A 12,218-nucleotide genomic window follows, 5' to 3' on the forward strand; every position below is an offset into this window, starting at 1 on the left:
GGCAAAGCAGCTGGCCTGGATGATCTACGGATGGAACAAATCAAGAACTTTGGCCCAAAAGCAAGGTGCTGGCTGCTGGAGCTGATGGACAACTGCACTACATCCTGTCAGATCCCCAAAATCTGGAGGAAAGCAAGAGTCATCTCTATCTTGAAGCCAGGCAAAGACCGTAATGACCCAAAAAGCTACAGACCAATCTCCCTGTTGTGTGCCATCTTTACAAAGTTCTGGAGAGACTTATTTTGCATAGAATTATGGAAAATATAGACCCCTGTCTGATTCCACAGCAAGCTGGCTTCAGGAAAGGCAAAAGCTGCACATCGCAAGTGTTGAACCTGACTCAGCACATAGAAGATGGCTTTGAAAGGCAGCAGATCACAGGAGCTGTCTTCATAGACTTGTCAGCAGCCTGTGATACTGTGAACCACCATTGCCTCCTCCTGAGAAAGATGTATAATCTCACAAAGGACGACCACCTCACCCGCCTCATAGGAAACCTGCTACAAAACAGGAGCTTTTTTGTTGAGTTCAGGGCCAGAGAAGCAGAGGGCGGAAACAGAAGAACAGCCTGCCTCAGGGGAGCGTGCTTACCCCATTCCATGTTCAACATTTACACAAATGACCAGCCACTGCCAGAAGGGACAGAGAGCTTCATCTATGCTGATGATCGTGCCATCACCACTCAAGCAGGGAGCTTTGAGATGGTTGAACAGAAGCTCTCTGAAGCTCTAGGTGCTCTTACGGCCTCTTACAGGGAAAACCAGCTGATCCCTGACCCATCTAAAACACAGACATGTGCCTTTCATCTCAAGAACAGACAAGCATCCTGAGCTCTGAAGATCACCTGGGAAGGAATCCCACTGGAGCATTGCAGCACACACAAATACCTGGGAGTCACTCTGGACCGTGCTCTTACCTACAAGAAGCACTGCCTGAACATCAAGCAAAAAGTGGGTGCTAGAAACAATATCATAGAAAAATTGACTGGCACAACCTGGGGATCACAACCAGATACAGTGAAGACATCTGCCCTTGCGCTGTGCTACTCTGCTGCTGAGTATGCATGCCCGGTGTGGAACACATCTCACCATACTAAAACAGTGGATGTGGCTCTTAATGAGACATGCCGCATTATCACGGGATGTCTGCGCCCTACACCACTGGAGAAATTACACTGCTTAGCCGGTATTGCACCACCTGACATCCGCCGGGAAGTAGCAGCCAATAGTGAAAGGATCAAGGCAGAGACATCTCCAGCTCATTCCCTGTTTGGGTATCAGCCAGCACGCCAACGACTTAAATCTAGACATAGTTTTCTAAGATCTACAGAGACACTCGTTGGAACACCCCAGCAAGCGAGAGTCCAAAAGTGGCAGGCTCAAACCCAGCACCTCAACCAATGGCTGATACCCAATGAGAGACTCCCTCCTGGGCACACAGAAGACTGGGTGACTTGGAAGGCATTGAACAGACTGCGCTCTGGCCCCACAAGATGCAGAGCCAGCCTTTAGAAATGGGGCTACAAAGTGGAATCCTCGACATGCGAGTGTGGAGAAAAGCAAACCACTGACCACCTGCTGCAATGCAACCTGAGCCCTGCCACATGCATAAGGGAGGACCTTCTTGCAGCAACACCGGAAGCACTCCAAGTGGCCAGATACTGGTCAAAGGACATTTAACCAGCTACCAAACTCACAAGTTGTGTATTTTTTCTGTTTGTTTGCTTTGTTCTGTTAGAAATGTAATATAATGGACTAGTTGCTCTGACAGACAAATAAATAAACCCACAAAGTCAGGGAACCACCAGAAGGCTAAACGGAGGGCTGCACAAACACAACGAGGATCAAGTACCGAAAGCACAATAATCCCAAATAAACAGCTTGGGGGGAAATCTCAAGGGCTCACATGTCTTTACACTAATACACATAGCATGGGAAATAAACAAGACGAACTCCAACTTTTAGCACAACACCACAAATATGCGTCTCAGGCAACGTCCACATGCCCTGTCTCTCAGGATCTGATCCTGGGTTATTTGGCTGCGTGGGGTTATCATCCAGCTCAAAACAGATGATCTGGGGTCAGATCCTGGGAGAGAAGGAAATGTGGATCTAGGCCGAGTCTTCAGCATTCCAAACTGGGCAAAGCCAGTCCCGTCAGCTTCGGTTCCAGTGACATGGCTCCCCATGTTTCCCTTGAAGAGCGTGGAAGGCCAGCCTCTCCCTGTCTCCCATCTGTGGGCACAACAGGCGGGTCTCACTCTTCGCCCTGGCCCCCTAATTGGGGGAAGGGGCTCCCTCCCTCCCTCCCCCCCCCGAACTAGGCTCCTTCCTTGCACCCACCCCTCCCTCCTCTTCCCCCCCTCCTTTGGTCTGCTTTGGAAAGGAAGGGGGCTCCAAGGGGGAAGAATGAAGGGCTGCCGAGTGCCTGACTGTGGGAGGGAGGGAGGGGGCCCCTTTGGCCCCCATGATCACCGTAGGGCATAAAGTGCTGCTCCGGGCCAGAGTGAAGAGAGAGGGGCCGGAAGACAGTCCCACCTTGTCTCCTGTGATATGCGAATAATATAATGTAATATATTGTGTGTACATATAATATTTATAATACTATAATGTAATACAATATAATCCTAACAATAATATAATATTGTAAATATATTTATTATTGGACATGTAATATTACAATAGAATGGTATAGTACAACTTAGTAATATAATACTGATATTGTACTATGTGAATAATGTAATATAATATAATCCCAATAATATAATATAATGTAATACTTTGTGTATACATATATACATGTAATATTACTAATGATGTTACAATACAGCGGCATAGTACCATTTAGTAATATATAATACTGATCCTGTACTATGCGAATTATATAACGTAATATATTGTGTATACATATAAGATTTATATTATAATGTAATACAATATAATCCTAATAATAATAAGAAGGTATTATAAATGTATATTTTTAAGGACATGTATCATTACTAATAATATTACAATACAATGGTATACTACAATAGAGGAATATATCATACTGATCCTGTACTATGCGCATAATATAATGTATTGTGTGTAAATGCCTCTTGTGAGGCGCTCTGAGTCCCTTCCTTTGGGGTGAGAGGGCAGGATGGAGATGTCGGAAATGAAGAAATGGTGAGACATAGAGTTGGAAGAGACTCCAAAGGTCCCCCAGCCCAGGAAGGAGGAGGACACAGCACAAGCCCTCCCGACAGATGCCCACCCAGCCTCTGCTGAGAGAGAGACCTCCCGAGAAGGAGGAGGTCCCCCCCGCTGGACCCCCAGGAAACCCTCCAGTCCAGGGTGGTCAGGGCAGGAGAGAGTGGGGCGGGACCCCCGAGGCCATCCATCCCGACCCCCTTCTGTCAAGCAGGAAGGCACCACCCGATCCCTCCTCGCAGATGGCCATCCAGCCTCGGCTTAAAACCTCCAGAGAAGGAAGGAAGGGAGGAAGGGAGGGAGGGAGGGGGCTCCTCCGAACTCCCAGGCAGTCTGGAGGGGGGACCCCAAAGGCCACCCAGCCTGACCCCACCAGGCACAGAGAGAGAAGGGCCACGCAGGCCCAGGCCTACCCCACACTCACTCACCTCCTTCTCCTTCCCGCTCTCTCTCTCTCTCTCTCTCTCGCCGGGAGGCCTCCTCCTCCTCCTCCTCCTCCTCCTCCTCCTTTCTCCTTCGTCAACAGTCCCGACGCCGCCCTTGGCTCCTCCTCTTCCTCTCTCTCTCTCCTCCGGAAGTGAGGAGCTCACGGGGAAAGGCCTCGCCCGAGCCTCCCTCGCCTCTCTAGGAAAAGGAACCCGGCCCTTCTCGCTGGACTTCCGCCAAGACCAAACATGGCTGCGGCGGGCTGGGTGCCCAGAGAGAGGCGGGGCTTCTTAGCGGCACTGGCCAGTCAGGAGCAAGAGCGCCTCCTTCCTTCTCTTCCAAAGGCTCAGCACCCGCCCGCCAATAGGAATTCGCCTCCCTTTTCCGCGTCACCAGTCTCCGGGCAGAAACACACCCCGAGCGCTTTCCTCCGCCCTTCCTTCTTCTGCCTTTTCGAGATGCGCCAATGGGAATGGGCCTCCGCTCACCGCGTCACCAGTCTCCAGGCAGACCCGGCCTCCCTGGCTACTGCTCCCTCTGGATGCTGCTGCTGCTGCCCATTCCTGCCATTCACAGAGGGAGGGAGGGAGAGAAGGAGGGAGGGAGGGAGGGAGAGCGGCCAGCCTGGGCTGTTGGCCACAGTCTCCCCCAAGGCCTACTCCACCCAGTCTCCTTGCCTGCCTGCCTGCCTGTTGGGTTGGGCTTCTGTCCTGCCCCCCTTCAGTCCCCCCCCCCCCCTCTGTTTCAGAAATAGTATTTATTTTATTTATTTATTTACCTTACTTCTATACCGCTGTTCTCAGCCCGAAGGCGACTCACGGCGGTTCACAACAAATACGAACAGCAAAAATCCAGTGCTACAGTATAGAAACAGTTCACAACCTAACACATTACACAATTAATACACAGTCACTACAATACCCATTCACTGTCGTCTCGTCATCAAAAACATGTTCCAGATTCGTCATCCATTGTTCCATTCCAGTGTTCATTAACCAATCATTGCACTAATTATGGGAACGCCTGCTCAAACAGCCAGGTCTTCACTTTCCTGCGGAATACCATTAGAGATGGTGTCAGTCTAATGTCCGTAGCAAGGGCATTCCACAGCACCCGCCCGCCAATAGGAATTCGCCTCCCTCTCCGGCGTCACCGGTCTCCGGGCAGAAACTCCCCCGAAGGCTTTCCTCCGCCCTTTCTTATTCTGTCAGAGAGGGAGGGCCTTCCTTCCTTCCTTCCCAAAGAAGGAGGTCAAAGCCAGCCCGGGTCGGAATGAGCTCCCGACCAAAATTGTGTGGCTTGTTGTTGACCTTTGCAGCCCCCCAAAAAAAGTTGCATCTAGGCAAGCGCCTAGAAAGATTGGGGGGGAGGGGGGGTCCTCTCTCTGGGTGACCTCAAAAAGAGGCTGGAGGGCAACCCATGGAGGATGCTGTGCCTGGTGGTGGTGCTTGAAGCAGAATGGGGCTGGACTCCATGACCCAACGGATCAGTGGTTTATCAGCTAAAGAACACACACCTCCTACTCGCAATGTTTATGTGCTGATGGGCGAATCATCATCAGACCGTGTAGGAATAAACAACCCATGAACCCCCAACAGACTCTTCTGGACTCCCGGGAGGAGCAGACTCCACCACTGAACAGCTCTTCTTCCCATCAGGACAGTCTTTCTCTTGTTTAGGTGAGGCCTGCACAACTTAGCGAGGGTGGAAGACAAGCAGAAGCAGAGTCAAAACACACACCACACTGTCACTAGGCAGGCACGTGAATGCAATCCTCTCACGGCCTCCTCCAGCTACGCAATGGGACAGACTGTCGGTGGTGGCCGGGAGGCCCTTCACGCAGTTAAAACTTGTGCGCCAGCTGCGACCATACCTCGTGAAGTCTGACGTGACCATGGTGGTCCACTCCTCTAGACTGGATTACTGCTATGCACTCTACGTGGGGCTACCCTTGAAGATGGCACAGAAACTACAACTTGTCCAACATTCGGCAGCCAGATTAATAACTGGGGCTAGTTATAGGGAGTGGTCGACTCCCACTGCCACTGGCTGTCGGTTATTTTCCAGTCCCAATTCAAGGTACAGGTTATCACCTACAAAGCCCTAAACGGTTTGGGACCCGCCTACCTTTGTGACCGTATCTCTCTCTATGTACCAACCCGGGCCCTTCGATCTTCAAGGGAGGCCCTCCTTTCACCCCTACCAATCTCACAAACTCATCTTGTGGGCACAAGGGAGAGAGCCTTCTCCTCTGTGGCTCCCCAACTTTGGAACACATTACCTGGACTGCTATCAATATGCGGATGACACCCAACTCCTGTTGTGCTTCGAGCCTGGAGTAACGTCAATACCTGACAATTTCACCTTATGCCTGGAAGCTCTGTCGAACTGGCTACGTGCTAGCAGACTGAAGGTGAATCCGGAGAAGACTGAGATCCTGTGGCATGGCCGCCCGATAGGTCCGACCCATCCGTTACCTACCTTGATGGCGCTGCTCTATCTCCATCGCCTACCATTAAGAGCTTGGGTGTCGTTTTGGATTTGCAGCTGACGATGGAGGCTCACGTCACTGCTGCCAGCAAACAGGCCTTTTTCCATCTACGACAAGCGAGGCAACTGGCATCTTACCTGTCGGATGAGCCTCTGGCAACCGTCATCCATGCCACGGTCATGTCTAGGCTAGACTACTGTAATGCCTTGTATGTTGGCCTTCCTATTTCTACGACCCGAAAGCTCCGTATTGTCCAGGTTGCTGCAGCCAGGTTACCCCCCCCCCCGCGGGTTTGAGAAGGGCGGGGTAAAAGGGTTTGAAAGAAACAAATAAATAACCAGGGCAACGAGGAGACTAAAGTCGTGGTGGAGCGTGGAGCTGAGTATTGACTTTCAAAATGTCTTTACTGAAGGCACTTTTTGAAAATAAGGAGGAACTCATGATGACCCCAACCAGGATCCTTTCTTCCAATACCTTCAGCCGCCTTCTTCTGAGGTAAATCTTCTTCTCAATAAATGGACATGAGTCTTGATTATAAAGAACTGATCAAGGAAATATTTATTTAAGGATTCACTGACAATTCCAGGCACTCACTTGCCTTTTTCTCCCTTCCGCTTTCCCCTGAGCTCACGAGCTAATTCCTAATTAAAACAGGCCCAATTGACTCTGTAAACACGCAGGCTGAGGACTTAAACCCCCGGGTTCAGGGTCTCCACACACCAGAACCCAACTTCCACTCTTGTCCGCTGACTGAAAGGAACGCGCTCTTTCCAAACGCCTGCCCCGGCCGAGTGGCAGTTAGCTCCGCCCCTTTGGCTTCTCTAACTTGGATACATTCTCACAGCCGGTTCCATCGCTATGGCAACGCCTCAGCTCAGGTGACACATCAGCTGGCCTGCACTTACATCGTAACATTAATCAACATTTATAAAACATACATTATAATTAGCTATTCCGCTACGGCCTCTAACCAATGGCAGATAGCAAGCCGCATGGCAGAGAAGGACGGGCACATACAAGCCGCTCCCACCCTTCTCTCCAGATTCCGTCCCTGTCACGCCATCTTCTCTGTTGTCTTAACCCTTGAGATTATTGTGCTGTGAACATGTGTCTATTAAGGACTGTCTCATTACACACTGGAGGTAAGTGTCATGCATCCCTATCCATCTTTTTCTACACCACAGTCGAGGGGGCACATGAACCCAAAAAACCATTCCGTGGCCGACCCCCCCCCCCCCTCCCTGCCGAAGAAGAAGCCCTTCCTTCTCTTCTCACCCTGTGGGTCTCTCCCCAGATGCGTTTTGGCCTTCACCTCCCAGAAATCCTCACAACTGGCCAACTGGCTGGGATTTCTGGGAGTTGTAGGCCACAACACCTGGGGAGAGGCCCACAGGGTGAGACCCACTGCTCCAAGCTAAACACACCCAGCTCTTTTCAGACATTCCCTACAGCCCGTCTCTGGAGATATTCTGGCTTGGCAATGTCCGCCTTGAGTTGTGCTGCCCAGAACGGGAGACAGAGCGATTGCAGGTGAGGTCTGAGCAAAGCAGGAGAAAGGAGGCTGTGACTTCCTTGGACGTAGACACCACGTCTCCTCTTGGCACAACCTAGAACCACGCTGGCATTTGTGGCTGCCACATCACACTCTGTTTTTTCAAAATAGTTTTTATTCAAAGGCAAGAAAGAAAAACATTTCTATACAAATTACAATATTGTGATTTTTGAAAAGGAATCCTTAACAAACATGAAAGACTGAACAACACACAACGACACAATAAGAACAAAACTAAGAGAACAACAGATCAACACAACTCTTGCCCTATGCCGATTTTTATCTGGATTCACTCACTCTAAATGCTGTTCTATATTTACTCTTCCGTTTCTAAATATAATAAACTCATTCCTAAAACCCACAATAAACAAATGTCCCCTCGTTGTTATAACTCGTGAATTATTAGTGGGTCACAATCCCGTTTCACAGAATCCTAGAGTTGGAAGAGACCTTGTGGGCCATCATCCAGTCCAACCCCATTCTGCCAAGAAGCTGGAAAATCTCATTCAAATCACCCCCGGCAGATGGCCATCCAGCATCTGCTCCAAAGCCTCCAAAGAAGGAGCTTCCACCACACTCCGGGGCAGAGAGTTCCACTGCTGAACAGCTCTCACTGTCAGGAAGTTCTTCCTCATGTTCAGGTGGAATCTCCTGCCTTGTGGTTTGAAGCCATGGCTCCATTGCGTCCTAGTAAATAAAGTTGCTCTCTCCGTGTTTCCCCAGAAATAAGACACTGTCTTATATTCTTTTTCAAGAAGACACGCTATGGCTAATTTTCAGGGGATGTCTTATTTGTATGTCCATGGCCAGGACTCAAGGGAAGAGGAGGAGGAGGAAGAGGAAGAGGCGACCCAGGGCTTGGTCCCTCCTTGGATGAGACAGACAACACCTTCCTCCCTTCCTCCCTCAGTCTTCCCCCCACTTTTCCTACACACGTTTCCCACGCCAGTCTTCCCCTTTTCTAGTTGCCCCCTTCCTATCCCATTCTGTCTTACTTTTCCAGAGACTCCTTTCCACCTCACTTTCCCACTTTTTCAAACACTCCTTCCCATTCCAACTTTTCCTTGATTCCATTCCTTCTTTCTCACCCCCTTCCCAAGTCAGTCTTCCCCACTTTTTATTATTCATATACACACAGCATTTCCCCCAAAATATATACTGTAGATAAAATTGTATTCTATTATTATTACATTTTACTCTATCACTATTACATTTATTTTATTGTGTTAATATTATTTATTATTTTTCTCTATTTATTATTATTACATTTATTATTTTACTCTATTTATTGTTCTTATTATTACACAACCTGGGGATCACAACCAGACACAGTGAAGACATCTGCCCTTGCGCTATGTTACTCTGCTGCTGAGTACGCATGCCCAGTGTGGAACACATCTCACCACGCTAAAACAGTGGATGTGGCTCTTCATGAGACATGCCGCATTATCACGGGGTGTCTGCGCCCTACACCACTGGAGAAATTACACTGCTTAGCTGGTATTGCACCACCTGACATCCCCCGGGAAGTAGCAGCCAATAGTGAAAGCACCAAGGCAGAGACATCTCCAGCTCACCCCTTGTTTGGGTATCAGCCAGCACGTCAACGACTGAAATCAAGAAATAGTTTTCTACGATCTACAGAGACACTCTCTAGAACACCTCAGCAAGCAAGAGTCCAAAAGTGGCAGGCTCAAACCCAGCACCTCAATCCGTGGGTGATACCAGATGAGAGACTCCCCCCTGGGCACACAGAGGACTGGGCGATTTGGAAGGCGCTGAACAGACTGCGCTCTGGCACCACGAGATGCAGAGCCAACCTTAGGAAATGGGGTCACAAAGTGGAATCCACGACATGTGAGTGTGGAGAAGATCAAACCACTGACCACCTGCTGCAATGCACCCTGAGCCCTGACACATGCACAATGGAGGACCTTCTTGCGGCAACAACAGAGGCACTCCAAGGGGCCAGATACTGGTCAAAGGACATTTAATCTGCTATCAAGTTTGCAAAATGTGTGTTTTTTTAATCTGTTTGTTTTTGTTCTGTTAAAAATTTATTTTTATGTATTTATTTCGATTACTTCTACCCCGCCCTTCTCACCCCCGAGGGGGGACTCAGGGCGGCTTACAAAGAAGGCACAATTCGATGCCTATGTCAACTATACATGCATACAAAACAGCAATTAAACCATTAACAGGTTAAAATCATCAGTACATAACACAATCAGTATACTAATCTCACGCTCAGTGTTCAGAGTTCCACAAATCCATTCCGTTCCGTCCATTCCTGTCCATCATCCAGGTCCTTCCTCTAGCTGCCAGAACGTCCCAATGCCTCCTGGTCCCACATCCAAGTTTTCAATTCTTTTCTAAATGACAAGAGGGAAGTCGCCAATCTAATCTCCCCGGGGAGTGAATTAATGTAATACAATGTTCTGGTGGCAGATGACACGATAAATAATTATTATTACATTTATTATTTTACCCTATTTATTCTTAATAATACATTTAATATTTTACCCTATTTATTACTAATAATACATTTAATATTTTACCCTATTTATTATTATTGGAAGGATACGTAAGCACATTTACACTGAAGAAGGTTAAAATAATGATTTAATCAGAGTTCGCCAGTCTTATCTCAAATTACCGTTTTATGCAAATATTCAGAAATATTTTTAACCTATAGATGTCTCAATTATTGTAATTTTATTGGTATCTATTTTTATTTGTATTCTTGAAATTGACCAGGAGCTGCTCCATTTGCCACCCTCAGCTTATACTCAAGTCAATACGTTTTCCCAGCTTTTGTGCTAAATTAGGTGCCTCGTCTTATATTCGGTCAGCTTATACTCAAGTATATAGGACATGTAGCTACTCCCCTGTGTGGGTTCTTTGATGGTAACGCAGACTTCCACTCTGACTGAAGCTCTTTCCACATTCCATGCATTTATGTGGCTTCTCCCCTGTGTGGATCCTTTGATGGATACTCAGATTCCCACTCTGACTGAAGCTCTTTCCACATTCCATGCATTTATGTGGCTTCTCCCCTGTGTGGATCCTTTGATGGGAATGTAGATTTCCAATCTGACTGAAGCTCTTTCCACATTCTATGCATTTATGTGGTTTTCCCCCTGTGTGGATCCTTTGATGAATATGCAGATTTACACTGTGACTGAAGCTCTTTCCACATTCCATGCATTTATGTGGTTTCTCCCCTGTGTGGGTTCTTTGATGGATACTCAGATTCCCATTCCGACTGAAGCTCTTTCCACATTCCATGCATTTATGTGGCTTCTCCCCTGTGTGGATCCTTTGATGGGTACGTAGATTTTCACTCTGACTGAAGCTCTTTCCACACTCCATGCATTTATGTGGTTTCTCCCCTGTGTGGGTTCTTTGATGGATACTCAGATGTCCACTCCAACTGAAGCTCTTTCCACATTCCATGCATTTATGTGGTTTCTCCCCTGTGTGGGTTCTTTGATGGATACTCAGATCTCCACTCTGACTGAAGCTCTTTCCACATTCCATGCATTTATGTGGCTTCTCCCCTGTGTGGGTTCTTTGATGGATACTCAGGTGTCCACTCTGACTGAAGCTCTTTCCACATTCCATGCATTTATGTGGCTTCTCCCCTGTGTGGATCCTTTGATGGGTATGTAGATTTTCACTCTGACTGAAGCTCTTTCCACATTCCATGCATTTATGTGGCTTCTCCCCTGTATGGGTCCTTCGATGGGTATGCAGATGTGAACTCCGACTGAAGCTCTTTCCACATTCCATGCATTTGTACGGCTTCTCTCCTGTGTGAGTTTGTTGATGTCTAGTAAGAGAACTTCTCATAGTGAAACATTTCCCACATTCCATACAGTTATGTCGCTTCTCCCCTGTGTGTGATTTTGACAAGGAATTGAGATTTTCCATTCTTTTAAATTTATGATTCAAATATTATGCCAGAAGGTCACAGGTATGTTCTCCTGATTTCCTCTTCTCAGTCTTTGTTTGCTCTAGTCCATTTGAATAAATAAATTACCAAGCCCCACTGTTTACAGCACAATCCTCCCTTTCCTCCTTGAATACACAGCTATGGAGCTTGAAATATAACTTCTCCAACTTATTTCTTGTGAGTGCCGTGTAATTTCATTCCTGACCTAAGCCAAAGGGAAGTGTTCTTCTCAAGGTTCATTCAGAGGTTACCTGCCAGAGAAATGAGAGGAAAATCGTATCAGAAGCAGAGCACACAAATATCTCATTGAGCAATAAGAACAATAGCTTGGTGCTGTAGCCAATGCCGGAGAAGAAGGGAGAAAGAGCGGTCCTATTGAGAAGAGCCTTGGCCTGCTGAGAAGAACTTTAACTCTTGCCCAACAAAGAGCAAGCCCTGCAAAGAGGGGAGAGTGGCCCACGATTTTCTGCATGAGATTGTGTTTATATTGCAACCCAATCTTTGTAAAGGAAGAGCTCTATAAATATGGAGAGCACAGAAAGGACTGAGATTGCAAAGCGTTTCCTGCCTAGATCCCGCTTCCTCACATCCCAACTCAGACAC

At 47.8% G+C, this 12,218-nt stretch overlaps 2 protein-coding genes across 5 annotated transcripts in view; both read right to left on the reverse strand.

Moving 5' to 3' along the window:
• LOC132766262 (zinc finger protein 135-like) overlaps nt 1-12,218 on the reverse strand; it is a 457,616-nt gene that overhangs the window by 440,984 nt on the left and 4,414 nt on the right. The window lies entirely within an intron of this gene.
• Nucleotides 1-12,218, reverse strand: part of LOC132764002 (zinc finger protein 214-like) — a 353,977-nt gene that overhangs the window by 47,215 nt on the left and 294,544 nt on the right. The window contains exon 1 of one of the 4 annotated variants that reach the window (XM_067464899.1): nt 3,620-3,827. The exons of 2 other annotated variants lie outside the window; for them this stretch is intronic. The gene's annotated coding sequence lies outside the window, so the exon portion shown is untranslated. Of the gene's footprint in view, nt 1-3,619; nt 3,828-12,218 lie in introns of those variants that run through there. One more of the 4 variants, XM_067464903.1, reaches the window with a different exon arrangement.

Source organism: Anolis sagrei, chromosome 2 (genome assembly GCF_037176765.1).
Source record: "Anolis sagrei isolate rAnoSag1 chromosome 2, rAnoSag1.mat, whole genome shotgun sequence".
Lineage (NCBI taxonomy): Eukaryota > Metazoa > Chordata > Lepidosauria > Squamata > Dactyloidae > Anolis > Anolis sagrei.